Raw genomic sequence first — 27,076 nt, 5'->3', positions numbered from 1 at the left:
GGATGTCTGCTGGTGACCTCAGACACTAATAAAGGAGTCATAATACGACCTAGACAGGCCTTGAGAGCCAGCCGGCACACGGGGGGCTGAAAGGGAGGTTCAACGGGTGGGAGCGCTTGTCTGCTCTTTGTTCGGCAGCTTTCGTGTCGTGTTCCTTCCCTTTTGATTATGCAGAGGGAGAGATTCTAAAATACATTTGTGTTGCCCTTTTGCCAACAGCAGAAATTAGTCCAACGTGCTGGGAGAGGAAAAGCTCCGTGCGCTGGCGGCTGGGACTGACCGGCATCTCCCGGCAGCTTGCATCCGACCAAGGAAACCCCCGGCTCTTGCTCCCCACAACAAGGAAAAGGGCGACGCAGTGAGAACTCTGATCCTCCTACAGATCCTACTCGCTTATTCACACTGCCTGGGCAGGCAAGAAGCTGTTGTGCCTATGTATCACGGACATTTTAAGACTGCCTTGCAGTTGTAAACTCAGAGAGAAATCCAGCTCCTACCCAAATCACAGGCTGAAGGAATGGTGAGGTTCTTGGTGTTGGGCCAGAATTTCTTCTGGTCACCACAGACTTACCTGCGCTCAAAAGAGTGGAGGACTGAGCCCCTTCAGTGTAAGGAAATACAGAGGCTATTACATGCTGCCTCCTGCCACATGTGGAGTTTTGTACTGCCTCGGCCTTACAGCTAAGCAAAAATAAGCAGAAAGAGGTTAATTTTGGATCCTGCTGGCAATCCAGCTATCAACCATAAAATGTGCTCAGACTTGCAAAGTAATGAGTGAATGATGACTTTGTTACCAGCAAAATGGTACAGTGTCACAGTGTTAGAGATCAACTGCAAGCGGAGGAGAAACAAGAGACCACCAGGATAAGAAGCAGACTTTCTCATCAGCAGAGAAAACTATTTTACTCTTTTAATAGCTCTAAAAATACTCTATTTGACCATGAACCTATGTTATTTAGATCTGTATATTTGTAGAAGGAAGGATAACAGTCTGTCTTCAACTCTATATTGCATAAGATCAGCTGACATTTGCTATGATATCATAGACCAACAAAATGAAATAACTCGCAAAGAAAATATTGACTTTCTTTGTCTGAAATTAAGCCAGCAGACAGAAGAGAGATGAATATAAAATAAGAAAAAATATTAGAGCAGTGATATCCAAACTAAATTTAGATACAAGTGATGCATGTCCTAATTTAGGAAAGCGCAAGAGAAAATCTGAAACATTATTATCTCTAATATAAAAGCTTTAAGTTGCAGAAACCAATCCTCAGCTAAGAAACAATGCATTGAGACAATTCTCATAAGTAATGAAGAGTAACTTGCACCATGATATCATCTGCCAACAGTTTCTCAGAATTCCCACTGATTTTGACAGGAGCTATGCACATATTTTGGAGGGAGGCCTTCAGCTGCACAGAGAAACAGGAGGCAGAACCTGTACACATGGCAATTCTTAATTCTCATTTTCACTACACAGCCCAGCAACTCAAAACACTTTAAGTCTGCTCTCAGCTAAGACACTAATCAAATAACCTCACATCTGACATGCCCTTAGAGTATCAGTCTGCCTTCAAGACTCTTTCCCAGGATCTGACTGACAAGGGCAATTAATCAGGGCTGGGTCCACTGTAGCCAACAATGTGACGTCAGTGCAAAGTTGGTGAGAAGTCCACACCAGAGCTCTTTTTCTGCATGAACTTTGTTCTAACATAGTGCTGTTGCTCACTTACACCTCAGTTTTTGAAAATAAATACACATTTTTGAAGCTTCTGGTAGAATACATTTCTCAACTTAATTCAGTAAACTTTAACAGCAATTTTGACAAAATCCTATTCACTCACATTCTACTTTTTGCCAAAAGGAAAGAAGCAATCATGACTGTCTGAAAATTTCTGTCACAAAGACTTTTCTAACATTTCTTCTATACATTCAGAACGGTCTCCTGCATAAGTCTTCTAGGGTCTGATATGCTCACTTGTTTTTTTTAATTCACCATCATGTGTATGGAAAATATTCTCCTGACTTTTTCCAAATTCTTCTGTTTCTGTTTTCAAATAACAACTCTATCTCCCTCCAATACCAGGCTTGGAGGGGAAGAAATGCTGTCTGCTGTGTGCTCTAGGGTTTTTGGGATGGCAGAAGCTTTAAATGCAAATCTTTCTTTAATAGTTATAGGAACTGATTCATTACACTATGCCCTCACTACCTAGTTTACACTTGTGTTCATAAATCACTCCAGGTCAAGAACAGTATTGAGGACCTGATCCATTCAGCATCTGGCCTGTATGTAGCAAAGTCAGATTTAGAAGACTTTGGAGATCTTACCACTTCTTAGAGAATCCTGGATTTTTGCATTATTTCTGTTTGCTTATAGCACCTTGTTAAGCAATACTTCTGTCTCCTATAACCCCTAACTAATTCTGTGCAAGCAGGATTGTTAGCATCCCCCTGCAATGTTCCAGGCCTCTCCGCTTCTTTCTTTCTTCCTATTGGCCTTTTGTCTGCTGTTTCTTTTGAGTATTTCAGCACAGCACTTCAGTTTCTTTAAAGGCAACCCTATTGGTGCCTCAGCTGATCTCAATTTGTATGTTACACAAGAAAGAAAAAACAAATAAAACCAGTCTGAAATACCATTTGCTTTTTACTGCGTAAAATACTCCATAAGTTCACCTCATGCCATGTGCGTGTTTCCATTCTCCTCCGCATCAGTTTTTCCGTGGAAACTTGCTCCAGTGTCATACAGGACAGGAGTGCCCCGCACCTGGGCTTCCCCTTCATGAGAGGAGGAGGGCGCTGCTGGGAAGGTGAGTGTGGCTGACAGACAAATGGCCTGAGGCTTTTTGGCACACGTGTTTCTCAAGCTCCAGTTGTGAGTTGACATGTTTACATTTCAAACCACTCACAGATTGCAGTGGGTGCAAACAGGCATCTTCAATTATTCGTGTGGCCTCTTCCCCATAAATAAAATATTAAGAAAGAAAGCTGTCTGCTAGCCTGTTTACTGCCAGGATTTCTCCCATCTTGTGGCACTCAAGCAGAGTGACAGGGACGGACTCCTTGGCTGTTGTGGAAACAAGAAATTATGACAAATGAGCCCAGACAATGGTCAGGTGAAGGCACCCCCTCTGGGGCCATGATGGGACAGCCCTGCAGTGAGGCAGAGGTCAGGGCCCTGGCTGACATGCAGGCACACTTCAGCACGTCATCCCAGACTTGCTGTCACCCCACAACAGGGGTGCTGGTCACATCAGTCCTGCTTGCCCTGGAGGTGGAAACAGCCCTTTCAGCCTCCCCTGCTGCTGCCAGCACTCCCACCAGAGTGACATAGCAGTTTAACCCAGGTGGCATCTCTGTCATGTTCAGTTCCTATGCACCTCAGCAAGACACCACATCAGTGCCAAGGGAGCTTCTTTTGGGCCATAATGCATGTTCACGTGTTCAGTCAGACTTCTTTCCAACATGGTAACCTGGCACAAACAAAACCACAGGCAGATATGATGTCCCATGTGAATCTCATGTAGACATAGATAATGTACCTAGCTGTGGTCTAGGTATATTTCAAATGGCATTTCTTTTTCTAAAGAACCTATTTGAGTCATAATCTAAACACCATTTTTTGAAATGACCTTAGGGCCTGCCTCCCTCCAGCTCTTGGTCAGGCTGAAAACTTCTCCAAGATGGCAATTAGATCACATGTGGCTGGACTTTGCACTTCTTGATCCATAGATATCACTCCTGTTTGGCATATGGCAATGGAGACAGGAACACACGGTCACCAGCCTCATGCAGGGCACTACATGAGTCCTATGTCACTGCCTGGCACACAGGAGAAAATAAGCACTTCAGTTCATGCTGGGCACATTAGCAAAGACTGCAGGGACCAGTTTTGCCAGTACTCTTAAAATTTTGATCTTTTATAACTAATGAAAAATAAATTTATAAACAAATAAATGAATCAAACCAGAGAAAAGACACACATTTTGGAAGACCATTCTCCAGCAACAATCTGTGAATAGTGTGGTTCAACAATGCTTGGTTTTCTTTTCCACAATTTCCTAGGAGTTGTATTCATCCTGCCTTCAAGGATTGGTGCCCCTGCTTAATCAGATTTATAATAAGCCTAATATTTAGGTTCTCAAGAAAAATTTGAGATTTCCTTCCAGTCAACATTAGAAAATGATACTGTGATTAGCCATGATATCTCTCTGACTGGGACTGTTAAACAAAACAAGCAGTTGGCACAACTATTTGATTTGGGAAGAAAGAGAAGCAAGAGTAATGACAGCCAGTTTCCAGGTTTTTAATAGAGGAAATGTTTTTGATACAGAAGTCCCATCCCAGCTCTATTTAAGTTCACATACTAAGTAACACAAGTTGTTTTTCAAACATGGAAAAGTTCAGGAAAGCTGATTAAAATTGTTTCTTACAGCCCTCTATTCACCTTTTTCTTTATGCAGCCCCTGAAAGTTGAAAGGGTTATGACATGTAAGATAACCAAAGGGTCAATTCTGCCCAAAAATGTATTAGTCAGTTAAGACAAGAGCAGATTTTTGCCCAGCTTTGCCTTTGGACCATAAGGACTTTGTTAGCATAAAAAGAGACATTATTTGTCAGAGAAATATGATGTCAGTAGAGCTCTTGAAGAATAAACAAAATCTTTTCCTTCATTGTGCATACAATTTTAGAAAAATAGTGAACTGACTTTCTTCTCACATTTTTGACCATGAGTGATGCACAAGGCAGAAGAAAAAAATTCTGACTAGATTATGAAATTTCAAGCTGAACCTAAAAAACTTGGAAAAAAGTTTTAGATTTAACCACTGTGACACTGAAACAAGTGACAGAACAGAACTATGCAACTTTATATTTTTGTTTTCCATGATTCAGTCTAATCCCTTCTAAAACCAGAAGGCTATACAAGGCATTAACTAGAGAACTGTTTCTTTTTCTTCAAATTTCAAAGTGCTTTTTTCCCTGGTCTGAAAATGTCTTAAAAGTAAACATCTGTCTTTCATCTGCTGGATGGCAATTTAAGAACATCTACCATTAACCCCCCAGGTAGCTCTGCAGATTCGAGGTCCCTTGTAGCAAGAGGTGCTTGAGGGTCCTCGGCTTCAGAGTAACCCAGAGCATCTATATCTCTGAGAGAATATATCTATATTATCTTTCTGTGAAGAAGAGAACACAGCACCAGCGATCCCTTTCTGCAGTGCACCTGGGGCATATGAAAAAAAGTTATAAAAGGATCCTAAAACAAAACCTCACTTACAGTATTTGTCTGTTCCTGCATGTGCTCCCAATAGTCTTGAAGATAGACCTGCTTTTCAAAAAAAAAAAAAAAAAGAAAGATTAGCACTTATTACAACTGAACAAAAAAATATTCTCTATGGTATTTTTATGACTAAAAACACAGTCTTTCCTGTCATTTGCCTTCTCTCATCTTTATCACCCAAGTCTATCTGCTGCTCTCTTCTGGACCAGCTTTACGCGTTCACCTCCTATCAAATACTTGAGCACACTCAAGGTGCAGGCACTTGACACTCTGGAATATGTCTAATCTGTTAAATGGGAAGAAAATTCTTTGCCTTCTTTGTTTGATGTGCCACCTAATATATTTCAGGGAATATGAAATCAGATTGAGCCTGAAATGCCATGCCTCACCCAGTGACTCCTAAGTGGCATTTCCATGTGCTTGGGATAAGCACTGGATACCATTTCTCCATAGAACAAACTGAGCTTTATCCCATCCCAAGCTGGCTACCCCAGGACTTGGAACAGGCCCCACAAAATTTAAACTATTGTCTGCCAAATGACTGCTTCTCCAGTAGAGCAGTGCTAGTCCATTCTGGCACTCCTCAGCCTGGACAGCAAGACCTCTCTGACCAGGGAGTAAGACAAAAAGTGATGGTGGCTGGGCTGGGGGAAATCCAGCTGCTGTGACACGCTGCTAGAACCTTGCGTGTGGTGCCTCCAGCATTTAACACAAAGCATAAGTGTTCAAGGGACTAATGCCTAAATATCTTTCAGCCTATTCTGTTTTGTTTTATGGGGATTACTGTGCCTTGCATTTTACCACGGCATCTGAGCAGTGTGTTTCCAGTGGTACACAAGGCAGCCTACCACTAGACCTGATTTTTAAAAATGAGATTTCAGTTCACAAGTCAGCTAAGCACTTTTGAAAATATTACTCCCAGTCAGACTAAGCTCTTTGGGCTTCCCCTCAGAGAAGCTGCTGGGATGCCTGGGATCTACCAGCACAGAAGCAGTTAATTTCTATGAAGACTCTGAGAAAAAAAAACCAGCCTAAGAACAGCCCTGTGTTGGGAGGAGAGTTAGAAAACGAGGCTGTTGCTGTTGTTTTCATTGTGTGCACTCTAATCAGAGAGAGTAAGAACAATAATGCATGTAATGCTGATTTTGGACCGTTTCCATGCAGCTTTTCCCAGGCTAGGCAGCCTTGGGAACCACTGATAGTGTGGCACACCAGGGGCACAGCCTCAATCACCAAGCACAGGGCAGGGCAGCCTTTTCTGCGGATAAAATATGTGAGGGATGACAAGAATCTTCCCAGCATGGGAAGTGGCAACAACAAAAAAAAATATACAAGGGGCTGAAGCTGAGTGCAACATCCACTGCAGAGCGTGCCTGCAGGCAACACTCAGATTTGAAAGGTAGACTGCTATTTTTCATTTCCTCCCCCGTTTTGTGCTTGTTTGTTTGTTTGTTTGTTTTCCCTTCTTTCATTAGATGCCCCCCTCCTCCTCTCAGCACCACTTTGAAGCCAAGATGAAAGAATTGCTGTGGCTGCTGGCACAGAGCACACACAGGGAGACTGACTGAAGTGTGCTTTAGTTTAAGATGGCATGGCTTTTTTTTTTTTCCCCTAAGTAGGGGAGGGACCGGGGGAGGGGAGAAGAGGAGAAGAAAGTTATTCAGCGAAAAACAATATATTACACTTCATTGAAAAGCATATTGTACAGCTTGGATTGAAACATGGTCCTAATTTTTCAAAGCTTTGCTCTTCAAGGACAGAGGGTTTTGGGTAGCTAAGATGTGGCATCCTCCCAGACAGCAACTGCCCATATTTTATTCATAAAACCTGCCACATCAGTATATTATGAGAATTGACACAACAAGCTCTAGCTTCGTGACCTGTTTTGAATAAGTCGGTCAAATCAATGATGTTTGTCCCTTAGTAGCAGAAATTTATGTAGCCACTGAGGGATGGAAAAAAGTCACTTGCTACCATTTTTGTTTCTAAAACAAAGAGACGCTTTTGAACAGTAACAATAAAAGGATCAACTTGTTTTCTTTTCTTTTTTCTAGCAATTGATTTCTTCTGACATCCACTTAAAAAAAAAAAAAGGAAAAATTTGGCAGAAGAAGGGATAGAATTTACACACTTCTTCCTTGACACTGGAAGATGTGATTATCTTTGAGTGGCTGAAATATTCAGTTATTTGGGGAAATCCTGGTGTCAGTGATATCAGCAAGGGATTGTCAATGACTTCAGCAGATCAACAAGGTCCAATCCCACCAAGTTCATCATATGCTGTCCAAGCCTGCAAGGACAAGGCCCTTCCACCAACCCAGACTTGTCCCAATGATGGGAAAGTTGTGCAAAGACTGTAAAATCCAGAGAAAAGGGAAGGTCACCATGGATGGTTGCAATATTTTCTCCTGCCTTCAGCTCCCAGCCCTTGCCCCTATAAAAGTGTCATTCACCACTAGAATTTCATGCTTATTTAATATCTGTTAGTCACTGTTAAACTGCCAACAGCTAGCTTGATTCACACTAATGTTCTTTTAAATATGCAGCAGTCCTACCATTTCCAATCATTATGGAATTAAACTGTAGAATTAAACTCTCAGGTCAAATACCTTAACATATATATAAAACAGCATTAATTAGCATGTCCAAGGATTTTTTGGAAGCCCTTGAAGAGAGCAATTACAGCAATTGGTGAATATCCTTTGAAGGGTGGATTGCATGCAACTTAGCAAGTTAGAACTTCTGACTATTAATTTGTTTTGAACTAATTCTGACCCTGCTTCTGTCTGCTAACTGCAAGCCAACTTTCAAAGGCCAAATATACTGGTGTACAAAGTAAGCCAAGTTTTCTGGAGAATAGAAAGCAGCAAGCCAGCTCTCAGAGGGATGGGGCTGGTTCTGTATCAGAGATTAATAGAGAAACAAAAGAATCACAAAATAAGTGTTACCATGACCTGTTACACAGAAAAATAATTTTATAGCGATATGTTTTGTATATGGAATAATCCAGGGCCTGTGTTAGGAAACAGCACAGCCATTGTAAGAATTTCTTGTCGCACCAGTAACAGAGGGGACTTGTTTCAAACTAAGCAGTTTCCAAGCAAGTAGCAAACAGGATTTTGTGAGTGAGGCATCACAAGAGAATCATGAGCAGACCTTTAAACAATAGACAGACTATAGGACTTGAAAAGGTTTTCTGACTTGGCTCCAAGGATGGACCAGTTATGCCTTAACTATTCCAGGCATGCTTATGGAATCTTGTCTTTAAGATCTCAAATGATGGAGATTCCTCTGTTTCCCCAGGTAACATAATTTGGTGCGTAGCTGACTGCACATTAAAAATCATTCCTAAGATCTACTCCAATCTCCTTTATTACTGTTTAGTATGCATGCATCACATTCTTGTGGAAGGCAAAATGCATTACACTTTAGCGTTTTCATCTGGGCTGCCTTTATCCTTATCATGAATATGACCAGCCAGGTCCATCTTCCCTCCTAATGGCTCCAGGATGGTGAGATTAAAGCTGGAATATGCTCCGTTATTTGCAGCATTTTGTCTAGCCAAATTCTAATTGTAAGACTCCCTTTTGTGAGTGCTGTGATACACTTCCTATCACTATTGTTCTAAAAACACTGGCCCTTTCAGAAGCATAAGTAGGAGGGGGTCGGGAAAGGAAACGTCCAACATTTAAATCAATTGCAGTAACTGGGTGCCAAGACATTGGGCAATGAACTTTGCATATCAGACAACCACATGGATCTCTCAGTCTGAATTGACAGATCAATAATACTCAAAAAAAGTAATTTTAACTGAAAGATAAAAAGAATCAAATAGAACAATTCTGCATGTGGTTATTCTCCTGGTACTACACAAAATCCAGCTACAAATTAAAACCAGCAGAGAGGAAAAATCTAGGATCCATAAAGAGTTGTTTTTCAATGTGGCGATATTAAAAATGTTCTACAAAATAGTCTCTTCTCAAATCAGTGGATTTGATGTTTCCTTGAGATAATTGCAAAGTAGTGACACAAGAAAGGCACAACAAATTGTAATTCTTACCTAGAATCCAAGAAATGCACCACTTATTTTAGCAACCAGAAAGAAGATTCAGGTAAATTTTGTAGGGTTTCAGTAAAAGTATCTATTTGATGTGCCTCAGAGACAGAAAATCCAAATTGTTAGTGCTGTGAAAAAGAGATTGGACAACTATGTGAAGAATAAAAGTATAAGAGATGATGCTGAAAAAAAAAACCAAAGGAGACATGAAACCCTTTACCTTAGGATTTAGATGGCTTTAAATATTGGTGGTAAGGAGTAAACCTGAAGAGGGGGAACACAAATCTGTCTGCCTGTGAAAGGCAAGGTTTTTTCACCAAGTGTCTAGTGCTGACTGTGTTTTTTAAGGTAGAATATATAACAGGATGAGCCACATACTGGTCCAATATGAGAATTACCATATTCCTAAAAGGAAGAGATATCGGAATAATTCTAAAATCAACCTCAAGGTAACATCTTTTCCCTTTTCACCATCATATCTGGCACAAAAGTATTTATGAAGGCTGGTCACTAACCTCATTCACTGACTTATTCTTTTTACCAGTTGAGCTGCAACACTTCAGCACTACATTTCTGGCTTTAGCTTTTTAATTACAGTATCCAACTCCCACTACACCTGTGTGCTCCCCAACCATAAGCACTTCCTGACCATGTCTCCGACCCCATGAGGCTCTCTGTGCAGAATCCCATAGAAAAAAAAGCAGTACCCCTGCCTTTAACACTTCTAGTGTAAGCTGCTACACTGTCCTACAGTTACAGCAACCACAATTTCCCTGATTCCTTGGGATTTTTTTTAGTTTATATGGCCTAAAACACCATTCATTCTGTTAGTGAACTGTGAGCTACATTTAGTATCCAGCAAATGGTTTCGTGAAGTCAGCCATTGTCTCTGCTCCATAACCAAGTCAGGAGCCAAACGTGGCCTGCACACTTGTTCTGTGGGGATCACTCTTATTAATTAATACACAGTGGAGTGTCTAACAGGAAAATATCAGTTGAAGAGGTTTTTTGCATTAAATAGTTAAATATTTTTCATTAAATGGCACTGAGATCCTAAGTTGATTTTTCAATCCTTACGAATGCCTTTGATAGGCAGCACGTCCATGTGAGTTACTGACTCCTTCAGGGCATGGCAGAGCCTTTTTGAGAGGTTACAGGAGAATCCTGGTACTGGTTAACAAATTCATCCTCTCCCATGTGTGACTGGTATAATCAAGGGGAAATGTGTCATGAAATACTTGAAAGAAAAAGAGTAGGTGTGTTTTAAAGCACAAATAAATCTCTACCTTTGCAGTCTCTCAGCAGATCACAGCAGGCAGATTAAGGTTTTGTGTCTCTACTCGTGGGCTGTTTGTAAAAGGCTTGAAAACTTACTACCCTCACATTAGTCCCAAACTAAGGCTTATTAGCCAGACCAAAAGCAGCTGTGTTGCCATGACCCACAGCTTTTAAGGAAACAAAACAATTAGTATAGTTATAAATAACTGCTTTTGAAGAGTGTAAGTCATACATTTCTGGTTTTCTTTTGTGTTTCTTATAAACAAACTAGCCCTTAAAATAATTGTGTTAAGAGAAAAGACATATGAGACGTACGACTGTGACAAGTAATAGCCTCTTACAAAAATATGGGAGTTTGGAGTTTTTACACTCCTAGAGTAATAAAGAAGATCATAAGAGGTTTTTTTAAGGAGTGCAATGACATCTGAGAGAAGAGCATCAATTGCCATTGACATTTGAATCTCTCAGTCAATTATGCGCAGGTATATTTCAAAGTAACGGCTACACTATCTTCTTCTGGTTCTGCCAGGAGCAGAGAGAGCTTGGAAAGCAGGGCAGCTCAGCCCCTGGCCCCCTGAAGCCAGGGATTGTACCTCCAGCACAGCAGGAACCGCAGCAAGCAGGGGCAGGGAGCAATGTGGAACTGATCAGAAGGAAAAAAGGCAGTGCCACCGATTTGGTCAAGAGCTCAGATCCTTGCTGTCTTTCCCAACTGCTCTTACTCACTGAAACTTTTCTCTTCTTGTTCTTGTCTTGTGTTGTTTAGTTAGACCTGCTATGTCAGCTGGAGTGCTTATCTAAATGATGGCTGTAAAGCTTTCTGTCACACTACTCTTCTTTTTCTGAAGGTCCCACTAAAATCACCATGTTGTTTTGGGGAAAGTAGGAGATCTAATAAAGGGAATAAATATATGAAGGCAATAATATCATATCTGAACTCAATAATATCACATCTGAACAGATACTTGTAGCAAAGGAATGCAGATTCAAAACTCAAATAAGATAGCAAGTGACCTCTTCTCTTGCCACCTGGGTCACAACATGGGTGTCATAGAGGTAGAACTGTGGTGCAAGAGACCAGAGCGTGCCCTTTTCCAGCAGCAATAACAGCAAGGATACTGAAAGGTTTCTTGAAACTGGAATCAAAGAGTTCCCTACTTGTGTCCCAGCATTACTGAGAAGGGAACTGAGCGACACCAGGTTTCTAGATGATGGAAAATTTTCTTTTGGCTCTTTGGACTTGTTGACTGAGGGAATGTGAGGCTCTTGAGCAGGTACTAGAAGACTGCCACAGTACTTTTCAACATGACCATGTAACAAAACGTTACACCTTACCTGTAGATGAAAACGCTGCTGTGGAAGAGCCCCAGCCATAATCCAAGAAGGAAATATTTATAACATTTTTCTTTCTTCACTGGGCAACAGCTACGGATTCCAGCATGGTGTGAGGCAGGGATTTTTTTGTGGGTCCCAGAAGGTGATAAATCCAAAGTGCAAGGCAAAATGTGTAACATTCCTGCTGCTTGAAAGCCACCAGGGCAGAGATGTTAATTTTAAAAATCTGTCACAGATGTTACAGATTGCTAAACTAGGGACTTGGCTATGAAGTTTATTTTTCAGCTCATGGAAATAATTTAGTTATCTAGTCTAGCACTAACCAGCCTACTGCTCCTGTCCTCTGGAAAAATGCATAACTGGGGTGTAGCCTTGAACATGGGGAGATCAAACTGAAAATTATAATCATTTTCAGCACTGCCAGAGATTTCTGCTCTGAATTTGAACAGAGCATTTGGATGTGCGTCAGAATGACAGGATGGTAAATATCTCGGCCCTCCAGCCCACGGCTGGTCATGAGATCAGTGACAAAAACATTTGGGTCCAACACACTTTGCTCAAACCTGGGTTTCCCAGTAGCAGCACATTCCCATTTCAAGGCAGCTGCTAAACCCCTTGCAAACATGGCTGGCAGCCCCTGGGAGGACTCAGCCAGGCTGGAGCCCTCTCTGCAAAGCCAGAGGTGCCTTCTGCTGCTCAAGGGGCTATTGGGACTACCCTAGGCTGCTGTCAAACTGATCATCCCCCATGGCCCTTCAGGTGGGAAGTGACAGGTTCTACATCAGCACAGGAACATCCCGGCAGCAGCATGATGGGCTGCTCTGCTTGGACCGTGTAATCTGTCCCTCCTATGCTCTTCCCCAGACTCGCATGGAAGCTGCAATTATAGTAGGGACAGTGACAGATCCTGCTTGGCTTGCTGTTGGTCTGAGAGCAGAAAAATCTTGTATATTTTTATTAAACCCTTTTGCCAGAGCAGGTCATGGAACACAGGTGTGGAGTAACTGCTGGAAATCATCCTGAAACTATACTGACTATTGCCTTGCATAAGAGAGCTCTTTTACTGCCTTCAGTATAGATAGTCTCAACAGCAGGGGAGCATCCTCCTGTGCTGGTGTGCTGGTGTGTGTTTAAATCTGTCTCCCTGGCATTCTTGCTGTGAGCAAGAGAGATGGTGTAGCCGAGAGACTGTGGTTCAAAGGAGAAGAGGCTTTCTGATTCAATGTCTCTGCCTTTGTCTGTTATCACACAGTGATTGAGTTACAGTAGTGCAAAGGAGGCTGTGGGAACATCTCCATCCACTGGCAGAAACAGAGAGGCCCCTCTGACCAGAGCTACAGAGGTGATATAGGTCAGCAAAGGAGCCCTCTGCCTTTATAAGCCCAGGTAGGCTCTGCAGCAGCTCTTATACATGATGTACCATGCCATTAGTCCTGGCCTTCCTGCCTTCGTGACACTATCCCAGCAGACCAAAGCTTTGTCTTTTCTTCCTAATCTGGTTTCCCATATATCACTTCTTCATGTGGCATGGTTTCAAGTGGTCCTGAGTTTGCTAGTGCTTATGTTAAAATATATTAAAGCAGCGTGATTTTCAAAGAGAAGGTTTTACTGAGGCCTGTCACTAGTGGTATTCCTTAAGGTTCAATACTGGGCCCAGTATTGTCTAATTTATTCATCAGTGACTTGGATGAAGGGGCAGATCCCTCCTCAGCAAGTTCACTGATGACTGGGAGTGGCTGATACCCCAGAGGGCTGTGCAGCCCTTCAGATGGACCGCAACAGGTTGGAGAGATGAGCAGAGAGGAACTGCCTGAAATTCAACAAAGCTAAATGCGGCATCCTGCCCCTTACGATGAATAATCCGGGCTCCAGCATAGGCTGGGATCTGACCTGCTGGATAACAGCTCTGCAGAGAAGGACCTGGGGGTCCTGGGGGACAACAAGCTGTCCATGAGTCAGCAGTGTGCCCTTGTGGCCAAGAAAGTCAATGGTATCCTGGGGTGCACTGAAAGAGCATTCCCAGCAGGTTGAGGGAGGTGACCCTGTCCCTCTACTCAGCCCTGGAACAGGTTGCCCAGAGAGGTTGTGGAGTCTCCCTCACTGAGATATTCAAGAACTGTCTGGATGCAATCCTGTGCAATGAGCTCTAGGATGACTCTGCTTGAGCTGGGAGGTTGGACCAGCTGACCCACTGTGGTCCCTTCCAGCCTGACCCATTCTGTGATTTTGTGATTTGCAAACTACATACATTAATTGCTTTTACATTTGTACTCACTGTGTCAGGAGACAGTAAAAGAGAGACTGAAGGCTAGTCTGGAAAAAGAGTGTGCTGCAAACTCATAGGACCACTTCAGCAGAGTGTCACCACTCTGAATTCCATATGGACATAACATCAGAGGCATGTCTTCTGGATTCTATAATGGTCATGTAGCAGAAACAGAATATGAGCCTGAGTGCTGTAGGTTCAGGAGCACAATGTCCACCAGTGCTCAAAGAAGAGAAAGACTGTATCTGATCCAGCCTCGGTGGTGCCTTGTGCTGGGCAAGTAGTGCCAGAACATAGTCAATTTCTAGGGGTAGACTGCAAGAATACTGCAAAAGCTTTGGTATCTGGTAGTTCTACAATCAAAATACTACTAATTCACTGGTTTTACATGGAGGTCCTATTAAAAAACCCCAAAGATCAAACTAAAAAATAAAGAAACAGTACTATAAAAACACAAACAACTTACAAACACACTGCTATTTTTCTTCAGTTCTCCTGTGATGAAAGGTCTGTTGATCTGCAACCTGGCATAATTTGCCTCTTGGCAGCACTTAGCCCTCTCACTTAGCTGCTCTGAATTCCTCCTACTTCTTCAGTGTATGTGCTCTCCATTGGCTCTGTCATGGAGTCTTCACCATCTGTATCACATCAGCCTAACCTGAGACTTTCAGTTGCAGCACTGCAGCCTTACAATCTAGAGAAAAGGCCTTGCTCTCAGCCTATAACTTCCTTACCCGTTGCTAGGATTGCTCTTTTAAGGCTCTCTCAGGAAGACAAGAAAATAAAAGGGAAAAAAGAAGAGACGATATGAGAGGAGGGGAGAGAAGATAAGACAGAAGAGCAAAAGGGAAACAAGTCCTTAAAGTATACCCCATGAAACATATCTTCTGAGATCTGCTTATCTGTACATGTTGCCAAGGGAAATTTCTCTCAGTGAACTTTGATGTATTGAAAACAAGGAAAAAAGAAAAGAGGAAAAGGAATAGAAAAAACCCCGTGGCATAATCCCCATGAGAAGACCATGTCCAAGAGTGACATTCTTGAGGCTAATCTTCCCATATGTCCTCTCTAACAAGCACGGTAAGAAATAATTGCAACCATTCCTGCTCCAGTTGCATATGCTGGCAAAAATGATTTCACCGAAAGAGCATTCTTTTGTACAACTCCCTGCGCGCCTGCGCGAGGCTACAAGGCTCTCTCGCTCTCTCTCTCTCTCTCTCTCTGTTTCCCCAACATTCCTGTTCTCGAGAGCATAGCATTCAAGTATGGAGCGGGTTGAGCTTTTGGGTATAGTGACTAAAGGTGACTCTCACTGTTACTGTAAATTAACCTGTCAACACCAGCCTGAGAGCTGTGGCCAATAAAAATAATGGGCTTGCGAGTGAAGAGCTGTTGACACAGCATTTCAGAAAGACAAGTTCAGCACTTGGGGCTGCAAGGGCACCAAACATTTTTGTTTTGGTTTTCTTTTTTTTCCCAAGTTTGCTTGGAAAATACAGAAAAGCGTTCAGCATCGTTTCCAGACTGCTAGTGTACAGGGATGTTGTGGATAGCCTGAGGATTTTCAGCCCTGGAGGCCACCTGAGATTGTATACTTAGCTTGGATATCTATATTGCATGAGAAAATCAGTAGCCAGGGGGATAAATGTGTTACTAAATCATTTTCAGCCATGGCTCTCCTTAAAGTGGGCTGATAATTGAAAACTGATCCCTCAGTGTTCTCAACCTTTGCAAAATCATCACACATACTCATGCTGTCTCCTTAAGGAGAGGCATTCATGTATCTTTATATGGAGAGCACTGACATCTTCCTTTTCTCTTAAAACTTCCCTTTGCTGCAGATCAGAAGAACAGGTAGACTTGAATGGGGCAGAGCAAAGGCAGTTCTTTGTTCAGAATGGTTTTTAAGTAAGCATTGGTCTTCAAAGCTGTTTGCATTCCAACAAGTTGAGTTACAACTACTGTGAAGTGATTTTTATAAGTATTGTTTCCAGTACTCAGGAACAATTCATGCTGTGCTCCTCACCATTTTCAATGACACCAGTACATGCAGAGCTTGTCCCGCCAGCCTGATCAGGGCAGTCCCTTAACCAAAGGGAGCAAGTACAAAGGAGCCTGTAAGCAAGCTGTGTGGTGGAGTGTGGGAGGGAGAGGAACAATCCCCTCTGCCCTGGTGGCTGGGACAGAATTTGCCTGTGGAGCAACTTGTCATTCAGTCATTCTTGCTGTTCTGGTGTTCCTCTGAGTCTTCCTGACACATGGCTGCAGGTCAGAGCACTGATGCCCAGGTGCTTTAAACTCAGTCCCTGCCTCAGCTAGAGGCTAAGTGAAATGCCGGGTGAGACAAGAAATCTAATGTGAGAGGAATGAAACTGCCCAGTATCTGTGCTCTTGTGTGTCATAGCTGTGCATCCCCAGGCCTGGAGTGCCTCTTTCCCTATGTTTATGCAGTGCCTTCCACAGGGACACCAATGTCTCCGAGGGCTGTATGGGAGTCCAAAAAATAACCAGATAGATGCCCAATACAACTTAAAATTTTTATCTTGTAACAATAATTGCTACTGAGCCCAACATTACCACTCTGTATTGCCATCCTCTCTGGCAAACTGCTTGCTATGAGACAGTGACCTCCTGCTTCTTTTTGTTGCCTTTGGTTTCCTCCACAGGAGTTTGGCAGACTCACCATCACAGGCAGAAGTACAGCTTTTTCCATAGGCCAGAAACATCCTCCACAACTCATTAATGTTTTACAACTGTTTTACTGCAAAAGAGTTGCCCAGCACTCACACAGAGCTCTACACCAGTGAGGTACTATCTGTTGCAGACAGAAATGCAATAACAGAATTTTCATCTCAAAGAACCTGCTATCTCACCCTTCATACAGTTCTAGCCCTTGCCTCTGCTAACCTGTAATACAGTTTTCTTAGAAATTATTTTAAATTCAATGTTTGACTCAGAGCTATTTTGACTTTTTTTTTTTTTTCAGAACCAGTATTTGATTTTTAAGGATTTTAACATAAAGAAATTAGGAAATTAATCTGGATTTACCAAACTACTTTAAAAATCTTGAGAACATGTTGTTCCCTGAGCCTATATCCTTAATCAGCAAAGTTTGCCTGTTGCAGTATTTACCACCAAAAATTCAACACTCCTGCTTGTGACTCTACCGCAGAGAGCAACTTGCTTGAATTTGGGCACTTTACCTCTTAGGAGCTTGTCTCAACACTCAGAAAAGATGAATTGGAGTGCAGCTCACCCAGTATTTCTAACTGAAACTTCATACCAAATTATAGAAAGCAATTAATTACCCACTCAGAGAAGTGCTGCAAACACCAAAATATAAGACTGGGTTGCAAGGGAAGGATGTGCAACCATCTCCCTCTTCTCTGCATTGTGAAAGTTGCTAAGTAGCCCCAAGTATCAAGCCTTCCAAAATTCAATGTTTCCTTCTGAAAATGTTGAAATTAACCAATTGGGCATTTCCAGAACTTTGTTAGTTTTTGCTTCAGCCAAATTTAGTTGTCCTGCTTGACCCAGTGTAACAAGCCTGAACTTTTTGGGCGAATGCTCGATTTATTGGGGAAAAGAGAACAATGGCAAAGTCCTGGTCTGTGGCACTTCCTTCTAAGCCAGGTCTAACAGCTGGGGAGCAGAGCCTGTGCTCTGTCCCGCCTGGGCATGGTGGGCAGCCCCTGACCGGCTGCAGGAGGTTAGCTACTTGTGTGGCAACATGTGGCATTTCTTTTTAATAAAAAAAGAAATCACCAAAGCAAAAACAGATGATAGAGAGTAGCCGTTGCTGAGATACTACAAATAAGTAAACAATCCTTGGGCTTTGTGCTGTTATTTTTCTTTAATGAGGACTGTGGGTGGGAGGCCCTGGCGCCTCTTCAGTGCACCCAGCCTAGAAAAAGAGCTCTCTCCTACCCTGATTGACTTGACAATGCAACAGGAGAGGTATCTCCTGAGCAACTCAGCCCACAGCTGGGGAGTAGTCCTACACTTTGAAGGTTTCTGTTGCTGACATCAGAGTAAAATATGAAAATCCTGTCTCTTCCCCTAGATCAAATTGTGCAGTTCTGCTCCCACAAGAAGAAGCTGCTGTCAGGGACTTGGCAGGCTTCCCAAAGCTCAGCAGTTGAGTGACAAGGAACAGAGAAAGGCACTGTACCAGGGCTAGTTATGATTTTTTAGCCTATTATTAGGTATTAAAAACCATAGAGAAGATATCCTCAGAGGCACAAATCATCTAAATTGTAAGCTGATGGCAGAGTGCATAAAGTCTCATTTTGAGGACAAACTAAGCTATACCACACCAGTCAAAGATTTTTCAGGCACACTTGCAAAATATTTTCCTGCACTCCTCAAATGTTATGTTTGTCCATTATGAGACATATGCAACAAAATATAAAGGTACCAGTGGGAATGAGGTACAGGAGTTGTCCCTGGACACATCTTCAGCCTTCAACTTCTATATTCAAGTATTCTCCTACTTCAAGAAGATTCATTCTAATTTTTTTTTGCCAGCTGCAATTGCACTTACACATGGGTTTAACAATTCTTTTCTCTCTGGATGTCTATGTCTACTTTTTTGCAACAAAACTGGCCCCATTACTGGAAAAGAAAAATGAGATGGTTATTTGAGATTCCAGCTGGACACCGGATGGATTGTTCTTCTCCGTGATACAAGGCCAGCCTCATGGGAGACCACAAAAAAGGAGGGCAGCATTTCTTTTTTATTCCTCCTGTACACTGGGGAACTGCTGTTTGTTGTGTATCTTTCTGCATGTATTGTCGTGATGTCTTATGGATTTTTTTTTAAACTATCAGTAATGCTGCTTACCCTCCTGTGGTGAGGGGACAGAGAATTTTGTGCCCACTTCAGAAGAGGAACTGCACTGTGTAAGAGCTGCTTTCCTTGTCAAGCACGAGTTTGAATGTGAAGGTCTGTAGCTGGTCCTTTGACATCATGCATTGTTCACATAGATTCCTTCCTCTTCCTGGTAGCTCAGTAAAACCTGTTTCTGTCACTGCCACTTCTTCCTTTCCTAACAAGTACATGTACAAAAAGTAAGAGCTGCAAACATTAATGAATGTACCTTTATGTTTGAGGGAAAAGCAAGAACAATGTGGGCTGACTAGACCAGTCGGCTGCTCCCAGTCAGCTGCTGCCAAACCAGGGGCAAGGGGAGAAAACTGAAGTGTCCACCAAATGCGTCACTCCAGGTACCAGCTCAAAGGGCACGTGGTTTCCCACAGAATTCTGTTTCAAAGCCAGTGTCCAGAGAGGAGTAAAGTTTCTTCTTTGGAAAACTCTGTCTCCAGTGGATTCTCCAATGTCTCCTAGAGTTGTGTTCCCCTCAACAGCATTTCTCTCAGCTGGTGTTATACAACAGGCTTGTGTGATTGCATGAAACTTGCAGGAAGATTATCATTAACACCTCGTGATTCCTACCAACTCTAGCTGGCCAATTGCCAGCTGGTTTGAAAATTATCAAGGGGTGTGTATATGAAAAAACACATGCATGCCACACTGCATGGTATGGTGGGAACCTTATTTCCTAGAAAACCCAGCTAGCAAATGAAGCAAAATCACAAGTAATGTTGTTGGCAGTAGTGTCAGCAGCCCCCTTACCTGTCATGGTGCCAAGGGCACCCACAGGCCTTACTGTTCCCAACCAGCCTCTCTCAGGACTACCTCTACCCTGCACACAGCCCAGGACCCTGTTTCAGTTCAGTCTGAGGTGGTCAGTCCCCTCTCCAGGGTGCCACAGCAATGCTGACTTCCAGCCCTATCTCCTGAAAGGACCAGACCTATGCCATAAATAGCCTGTCTCCTGGATGTGCATGGCAGCTTGTCTCCAGTCCTGTCTCTGGGTCTGGATGGACTTTGGAGCCATACATTAGGCTAGTTCCATCTCCTCTTGCTTCTGACAGAAGCACCTGGATGGTCCCTGGCCTTGTTTTGTCACTTGCCATGTCAGGGTCTGTTGATGGGTGCTGTCACAGCCTCCAGACCTGCCCACCATGATCAGACACTCTGGGACAGCACCCATTGGTGAGGACATGACCCACACTGGGGTCCCCTTCACCTCTCAGCTCATCCACCTTCAGGAGCCGACTCTCTGTACACTAATGTCACCCACCAAGCAAAAGAGCACATGGTGGAGCTCTGAAAGTTATTGAGAGACTCTCATTAAATAGGCACTATGAAACATGCCTAAGAGATATACCTCAAGACACTGAGGTGTACAGGAGTCTCATCAAGACCATCAAGATGATAAAATTACGGTACATGTTTTTTTAATAGGAGATATGGAAACTGGACCATCTCTGGCCAGGAGAAAGAGCTCCATCCATTCTGTCAAATAAGGCTTCTAAGGAGCCAGATGGCACCCTTTCATGTCTAATGAGGAGTATTTAGCCAGTTAGAGGTAGATCTGTAAATATCACCTCTTGGAAGTATAAAACCTTATGGAGTACATATATACAAGGTTTCAGTAGAAAATTAGGGGCTTACCGATTTGAGACTAATGTCATAAGCTTTGGGTGGAGGAGATAAAGGGCAAAAATGAACAAGGCTATTTCTGCTTGTAAAGAATTTGCCACTTCATGTGTTCAAAAAGTACAAATACTTGATATGACCTTATACAACAAGCTGATATTCCTTGGGTCATCTTCCCTGGTGAGGAACTACTGAAATCAATTTATGTGGTGGGTGGGAGCCTTTAACACTAAGATCTCCTATGAAAAAGGATAAATAGTTTACATGCCAAGTCTCAATGCTATTTATACAAGTATTATCAAATTAGTTCATAAACAATGAGGGGTTTAGAAGAAAAGTTTTAAATAATAAGAACATTGTGGCATATGTTAGCAAAATAATTACAATATTAAATAACTTCTACAAGGCTTAAGGCCATGTAATAATCACTGGTAGCTTGTTCAGCTTCTCTGAAATGGAGGCATTGCAAATATGTTCCTCCTGCTGCAAACAAGATCACAAATCTTGGAGTATTCCCAAGAGTTTGTTTATGGTTAGCTATCTACGTGATCCTTTAGCTTGGCTATTTGGAGCTGTGAAGAAAAGGAAGAAAAGCTGAAGTCTATAGCTGACAGCAAATAAAATGAGAGGGTAAAATCACAGAACTGGTCTCAAAAGAATTGAAAGTGGAAGGTGAAATGTGGCAAAGGATGGCAGGAGGAAGTGTCAAATACCAGTGGGGGGGTATTTTTTATCTCAGCCCTGTTATGAGAAAATATGCAGAAGGACAAGTTGGAGCTCCAGTAGCAGTGTGCTTGGAACTACAGTAGGAACATAAGCTAAGGCTGCCACTACCCTGAGAAAGCAGAGCAAGAGCTTTCAAAAGGGTAACATGGTATTCTTTGCCTGGTCAGAAGCCAAAACATGGGATCCTGCAGTGTGCTTATTCTCCAGTAAAGTGACAAAGATCATATTCTACTTTGTTAAGCAAAATCAGTGAGTTAGTGTTTGGTTTTCTTAATCATTGTGCAAACATTTGACTGAATGTCCTCAGTAGTGCTATTGTCATATTTTACTGTCTGTTGTTTGACACTTCACAGGCACATCCTTCAACAGCCCCTAGGTTTTGTCCTCTGTCAAAGCACTCTGTAAGACCTATCAAAGTCACCTGTGGGCCAAGCTAGAGGACAGCAGCTTCTTATGGCACCTTCTTTCCTGGGGACAGTGGAGCTGTCAAGATCCACAAGTTCAAGCCTTGGGCCTGTCCGACAGCATTCTGCAACAGCCAGGCTTCAGCTCCAGCACGTGCTTGTCAGCGACTGCAGGATGACTCAGACATCAACATTCACACCTTTTGAGAAGAAAATGTAGAAACATAGTGAACCCTTAATCCTCCAGCCATTCAAACCTCAGAATTAAAAATACAAGAGAAAATTTCTCTCAAAAAAACGGAGAAGGGGAAAGATGCCGAAATCTCCTTCTGTTCTTGGGGGATTTTTTTAAAAGTTGATGAGCTCTTCAAAACAGGAGGTGAATAGCACAGTAAAAGAAGCCAGGAAATGACTGTCAGGTTATTTTCACAAAAACACAACCAAATCCTACCTTTCATTTTGAAAAACAATTTCTGCTGTCATTACCTATAGATGGTGAAGAAAATCTGCTCCTCTGCAAACCTGTGAAAAAAGGTTAAGAAAAGTGTCATATTCCTTACTTGACATAATAGAGAAAATAATAAAAGTCAATTGAAGCATGCAGCTTGCACTTACAAACATTTTTATCCAACCAGCCAGATAGTTCGGAGTACATATCTTGTTGGATCTAGTCCTTTATTTAGCTTTTCTTTTAGTGATCTCAAGCTGTAAAAGTTCAACGATCTCCTTCATGCAGCAGGACTATAATGGAGCCCCAACATTGTAATGAACAGGCAACTGAAACCAGTGCCTGATGTGCGAGCACACTGCTCTCTTCCCTCCTGGTGTAGTGTTGAATGTCGAGTCTAAAGTACCTCTGGTTTATGATGCAAAAATATTACTACCATTGCTCAGCCCAAATCAGTGCTTTATTGTGAATGTTTTTTTCTCTTTTTCCAGCCAGAGCCAACTAGTGATGGCTTAAACCAGGCTCTCTGTCACGTAGAGTGTGGTGTGTCCTTTCAAACCGGCATATCAGGAACATTAAATTAATTTGTGAAACCTTCCACTCCAGTGCTTCTTCAGTTGTTTTTTATGTGTGTAACTACTGTCTGTGTAACATACAAGCATCGTATCTTCCAGTACTGCTTTGAGCAACCCATAGCCTTGAGAATGGGACTCTGTAGATACAACTACAGACAGACAGAAGTTCCCAGTTCAGGTCTGAGACCCAATACTAAAGGAGGAGGGAATATGATGATTGCTTTCAAATGTATGTACTCAAATACCCAGAGTAGCCGAACACAAACGCTTCAGCTTTCATGCTTTGCAGGCTTAAAGACCTCAGATCAGAAAAACATCTATGGATGTGTTTAATCGGAAACACATGCTAAAAACACGGACATCAATTACACTAACTTCATTGCAACTTAATTGAAAATGTGCTTAAATATTTCCTGTTTGAGGCCTAAAAGAACAAGTACACAGTTCTTCAAAATATAAGACATTTCATTGTGTGGAATTTTAAAGGACTTTATGTGCTGCATATGCTGGCAGTATTTACCCTGAAAAGCATCTGCTTCTGAGGTGGAACATTTTGTGTGCTATGAGAACAAACAGCGACACTGCAACAGCTACAGACGATGATCATATCACACCCAAATAAAACCAGTGCAGCAAAACAGACAAACAGAACATAATTTCTCAGTTTGAAATTTAGATGAGAAACTAAGTGTTACGAAAAGCTGTACTGAAGCTCTGACAATAAGCATGGAGGTCTGGAACCCTTAGGTTCATGCCAGGACACTGATTCATTCCTCACTTGCAGGGAAGAATGATCTCTTCCTTAATGAACTACCAGGAGAGTGTTATTCCTTGTACAGCATTTCATCTCCCTGCAGTGTGTCCCATGCCAAAAGCCATGCTTAGCTTGCAAGAGTGTCACAGGCTGCCTATCACGGACATAGGGAAAAGGCCGCCTAGCAGTTACAAAATGTCATACGGAGTTTTGCCACTGTTTTTTACTCCTGTTGTTGCCTTCCACTTAGCACACTTAATCCTTTGCACTTATTTTTAAAAACCATTCTGTGCCATCACTTCTTCAACAGTGCTTAAAAATTGATAGCACAATACGTTTCACAGCTATGTGCTTAGCCTCACACATAGCATCTGTCTCATTTGCTTTCAGCAGCACACACAGCAGCTGCACAGAAATACAGCCCAATGCACGTGAGAGGTTTCTGGAAATGCAAGGGGCACCGACAGGACAAAAGGCATGCACTGCCTTCATGCACACACAAACTGCAGTACTTAAGCTGTTGTAGTATGGTAAAACCTCCAGATACAGCTCCATTAGCCAGAGAAGTATTTTTGGCAGAAGAACTCTTTCCTACACGGCTAGGATACAATGATGTCAGTTGCCTTTATACTCCTTAGATATATACACAGCAGATCCTGTACAGGAACATTCATGATATTTCTTTAAATTCATTTTGTTAACTAGCACCATATTGCAGTCAAAAAAATTACTTGTCTGAGATCTTTGGCTCAAAACAACCTGCCTGCATGATCACAATGCAAATTTGTTCTGGAACATATATGCCAAACAGTGTCAGTCTAGAAATATGGGAAAAAATCTGTTAACACCATTTAATGTTAAGAAGAACCCCATTTCTTCTCAGTTTTGTCTCAGTTGTTTTTCTTCTTCTATTGCTTGATGCCCTCTTTGATGAGCGATATAAAAGACTTTTTAAAAGGACATTGGCAGCAGATTAGTTTATGATGTGAATTAATCCTCCTCTGTGTTCTTAAAGCATTCGTCATGTCAAATTTACCAAGCAGCTATGCTGTAACCCTACAAAAGATATTACTACATGGCTGAAATTACAATTCTACAGCCTACACACACCAATAGACATAAAAGACAGCAAAAAACCATACTCCAATTACATTAGTATTAAGAGGACAGGAAAAGAGCTGGACCACCATGTTGTGTAGAAGGAATTACACCACTTGACCACACAAAAGCAAAATATTGAATCTTTGCATCAGCCTTCAACACAAATATTGGGTGAAATCAGGCAATTAACAAAACCCATATCAGAACTCAGTTCTCAGGCTGAGGACAGCTTTACACAGGGTAAAGAACATTTAGAAAAGTTAGCTGTTTAGCTGTGTTGTTTTCCAAATCAACTTCCTAATTAATTTTATCCTCTGCTATTTAAAGAATTAGCTGAAACTACTTTGGACATTCACAAGACTCAGATGGACGAACATAGAATGGACATTCATGCCACCCAGTGAGGATCATCTGAAAGTCACACATCATTAACAACCTACATTGCACAGTCATTGGAGACAAGCATCTTCTCCGTAATGTAATTTCCTCATCCTAAAATGGTTCCTAAAATGAGTCACTTGAGGCACCCACCTCTCCCATAACTACAGAGGAATCCTTGACAACTATTTTAAGCTGGTCATTTTTAAATTGGACAGCATCTAGTGCTCCAACATCTCACATCATGCAACCTGAACTGCCTTTACACCTTCAGGAAATGGAGAAGTTATGGCACTGTAGGAAAATCATGTTATCTTCAATGCAGGATAACCTCTAAAATGAAGAATCAAGTAAACTATTTGTGAGTCACTGCTGGGTAATGAAGAAAAGCACACAGTCAATTTGGATTTCAAACCTTCGCAGAGAGTACTGTGGCTGCTGGGAACAGGCTGCTGTGGGACAGGTTTTCTCAGTCCATCCTGGTATTTTCACGTTGCATCTCTAGTAAGTGGCTAAGAGCTATTATTTCCCACATGCTCTAACCAAGGAGCCATTTGTGAAGGGGTAGCCATGGCAGCTGGATGTGCTGGCAGCCCTTTTGGTACCCAGGGACCCCTTGGTGCCTGCTACAGCAGTCTCCTGAGGCCTAGTGCCACACATCAGAGGTATGGAGAAGAGGGAGCAGCAACCAGCTGGAAGGAGGACAGTGCTGATGCTGCTGCTGTAACACCTCCTCTCAAACAGCCACACAGATTAGGCAGCCAGCTCTATTTCACCCCTCCCTGCGTTTTGGCTACAGAGACTTATCTTGCTGTTTGGCTGCATGAGAAACAGCTCAGGCACAGCAGTGGATGGGGCAAGGACCCTGAGAGCTGACACAAAGAGAGAAAAAGGAGCGATGTTTCTGCCAGGGAAGAGTATGAGTGGTGTCCCTGGAAAAAGTTTTTTATACAGCAACCATAGTCTCTTATTCAGACCTTCCCTGAGCAGCAGCTGTATTAAATTCCCATGATTGTTCTCTTTTTCTTAATGTTTTGATGTAGTACCTATGTAAGCCACCTAGTACTGTCATGGCTGTGTTAAAATTGCTCTGATAGTAGATTAAATTAGTGTCTGGCTTTGTTTGACACTCTTTTTTCCAGCATTAACTTTGGAATTCAAATCACTTTTCTGTTCCTTTTGCCTGTGTTTTCCAGTTTCTTTTATTTTCATACTTTGGCCAGGCATGCTGCTGTGCAGTTTGCGAGGTGCCAGAAGAAAACACTCCAAGTACAGCAAAAGCAACCTGCTTCCAGCCTGTTGTGTGTTTTAATTTCATTTTTTAGATTTTCTGTAAACCACATAATTTTCCCACAAGGTGAAACAGATGTAATAAATTTTCAGCACTTGCCTTTATGAAGGGATTTCACTCTCATAAATTTTGTTCAGTGCCAGGTCAAGTATTCCCTAGAGAAAACAGGGCATAGATTACATTTAAAGCTATTAATGACACATGCTGACCTAGATATATGCCTCCAGCATTCATTTTGAATGTACAACACCTTGAACTTCAAAGAATAGATCATTACAACAGATGCAAGAATGTACAGGGTAGAGGGCAGTGAAATACAGCATTCACCTTTCCAGTTTTTAAATACAGAACCATCAGTGTTTCCTCAAATGATTATAGAAACAAGGAAGTTTTTGTACACTTACAGGTGGTAGAGAACCATGGTTATGTCTCATTATACTGAGGAATGGGAAAGATAGCTTTATCTGTTAGCTGTGAGTGTTCTTCTACTAGAAACTGAACTTTTCCTTTTCTTTCACAAAAAGTGGTCGTTAAAAAATAAATAGATGAGGAAATACAGGTGTGGGAATAATTTTATGTAAAAGATCCATATCATATATACAAAAATATATTTTATATATAGTTTATGTATGAAGCTCTACTTTATTACCTTGCCATCGTTGGAGAGATACTCTGTACTT

The 27,076-nt window shown here is 42.0% G+C and overlaps 1 long non-coding RNA gene across 2 annotated transcripts in view; it reads right to left on the bottom strand.

Moving 5' to 3' along the window:
• Positions 1–969: 969 nt before the first annotated feature.
• LOC138107297 (uncharacterized) overlaps positions 970–27,076 on the bottom strand; it is a 39,552-nt gene continuing 13,445 nt past the window's right edge. Inside the window, exons 2-6 of one of the 2 annotated variants that reach the window (XR_011149386.1) lie at positions 26,496–26,551; positions 22,301–22,371; positions 21,867–22,049; positions 5,276–5,323; positions 970–3,473 (exon numbers count right to left, since the gene is read on the bottom strand). This is a non-coding gene — a long non-coding RNA (uncharacterized lncRNA). Of the gene's footprint in view, positions 3,474–4,344; positions 4,467–5,275; positions 5,324–21,866; positions 22,050–22,300; positions 22,372–26,495; positions 26,552–27,076 lie in introns of those variants that run through there. The other variant, XR_011149387.1, reaches the window with a different exon arrangement.

This window comes from Aphelocoma coerulescens, chromosome 3 (genome assembly GCF_041296385.1).
Source record: "Aphelocoma coerulescens isolate FSJ_1873_10779 chromosome 3, UR_Acoe_1.0, whole genome shotgun sequence".
In the NCBI taxonomy this organism is placed as follows: Eukaryota; Metazoa; Chordata; class Aves; order Passeriformes; family Corvidae; genus Aphelocoma; species Aphelocoma coerulescens.
Note: the sequence above shows the minus strand (reverse complement) of the source record. Positions and strands in the feature narration are given on the sequence as shown.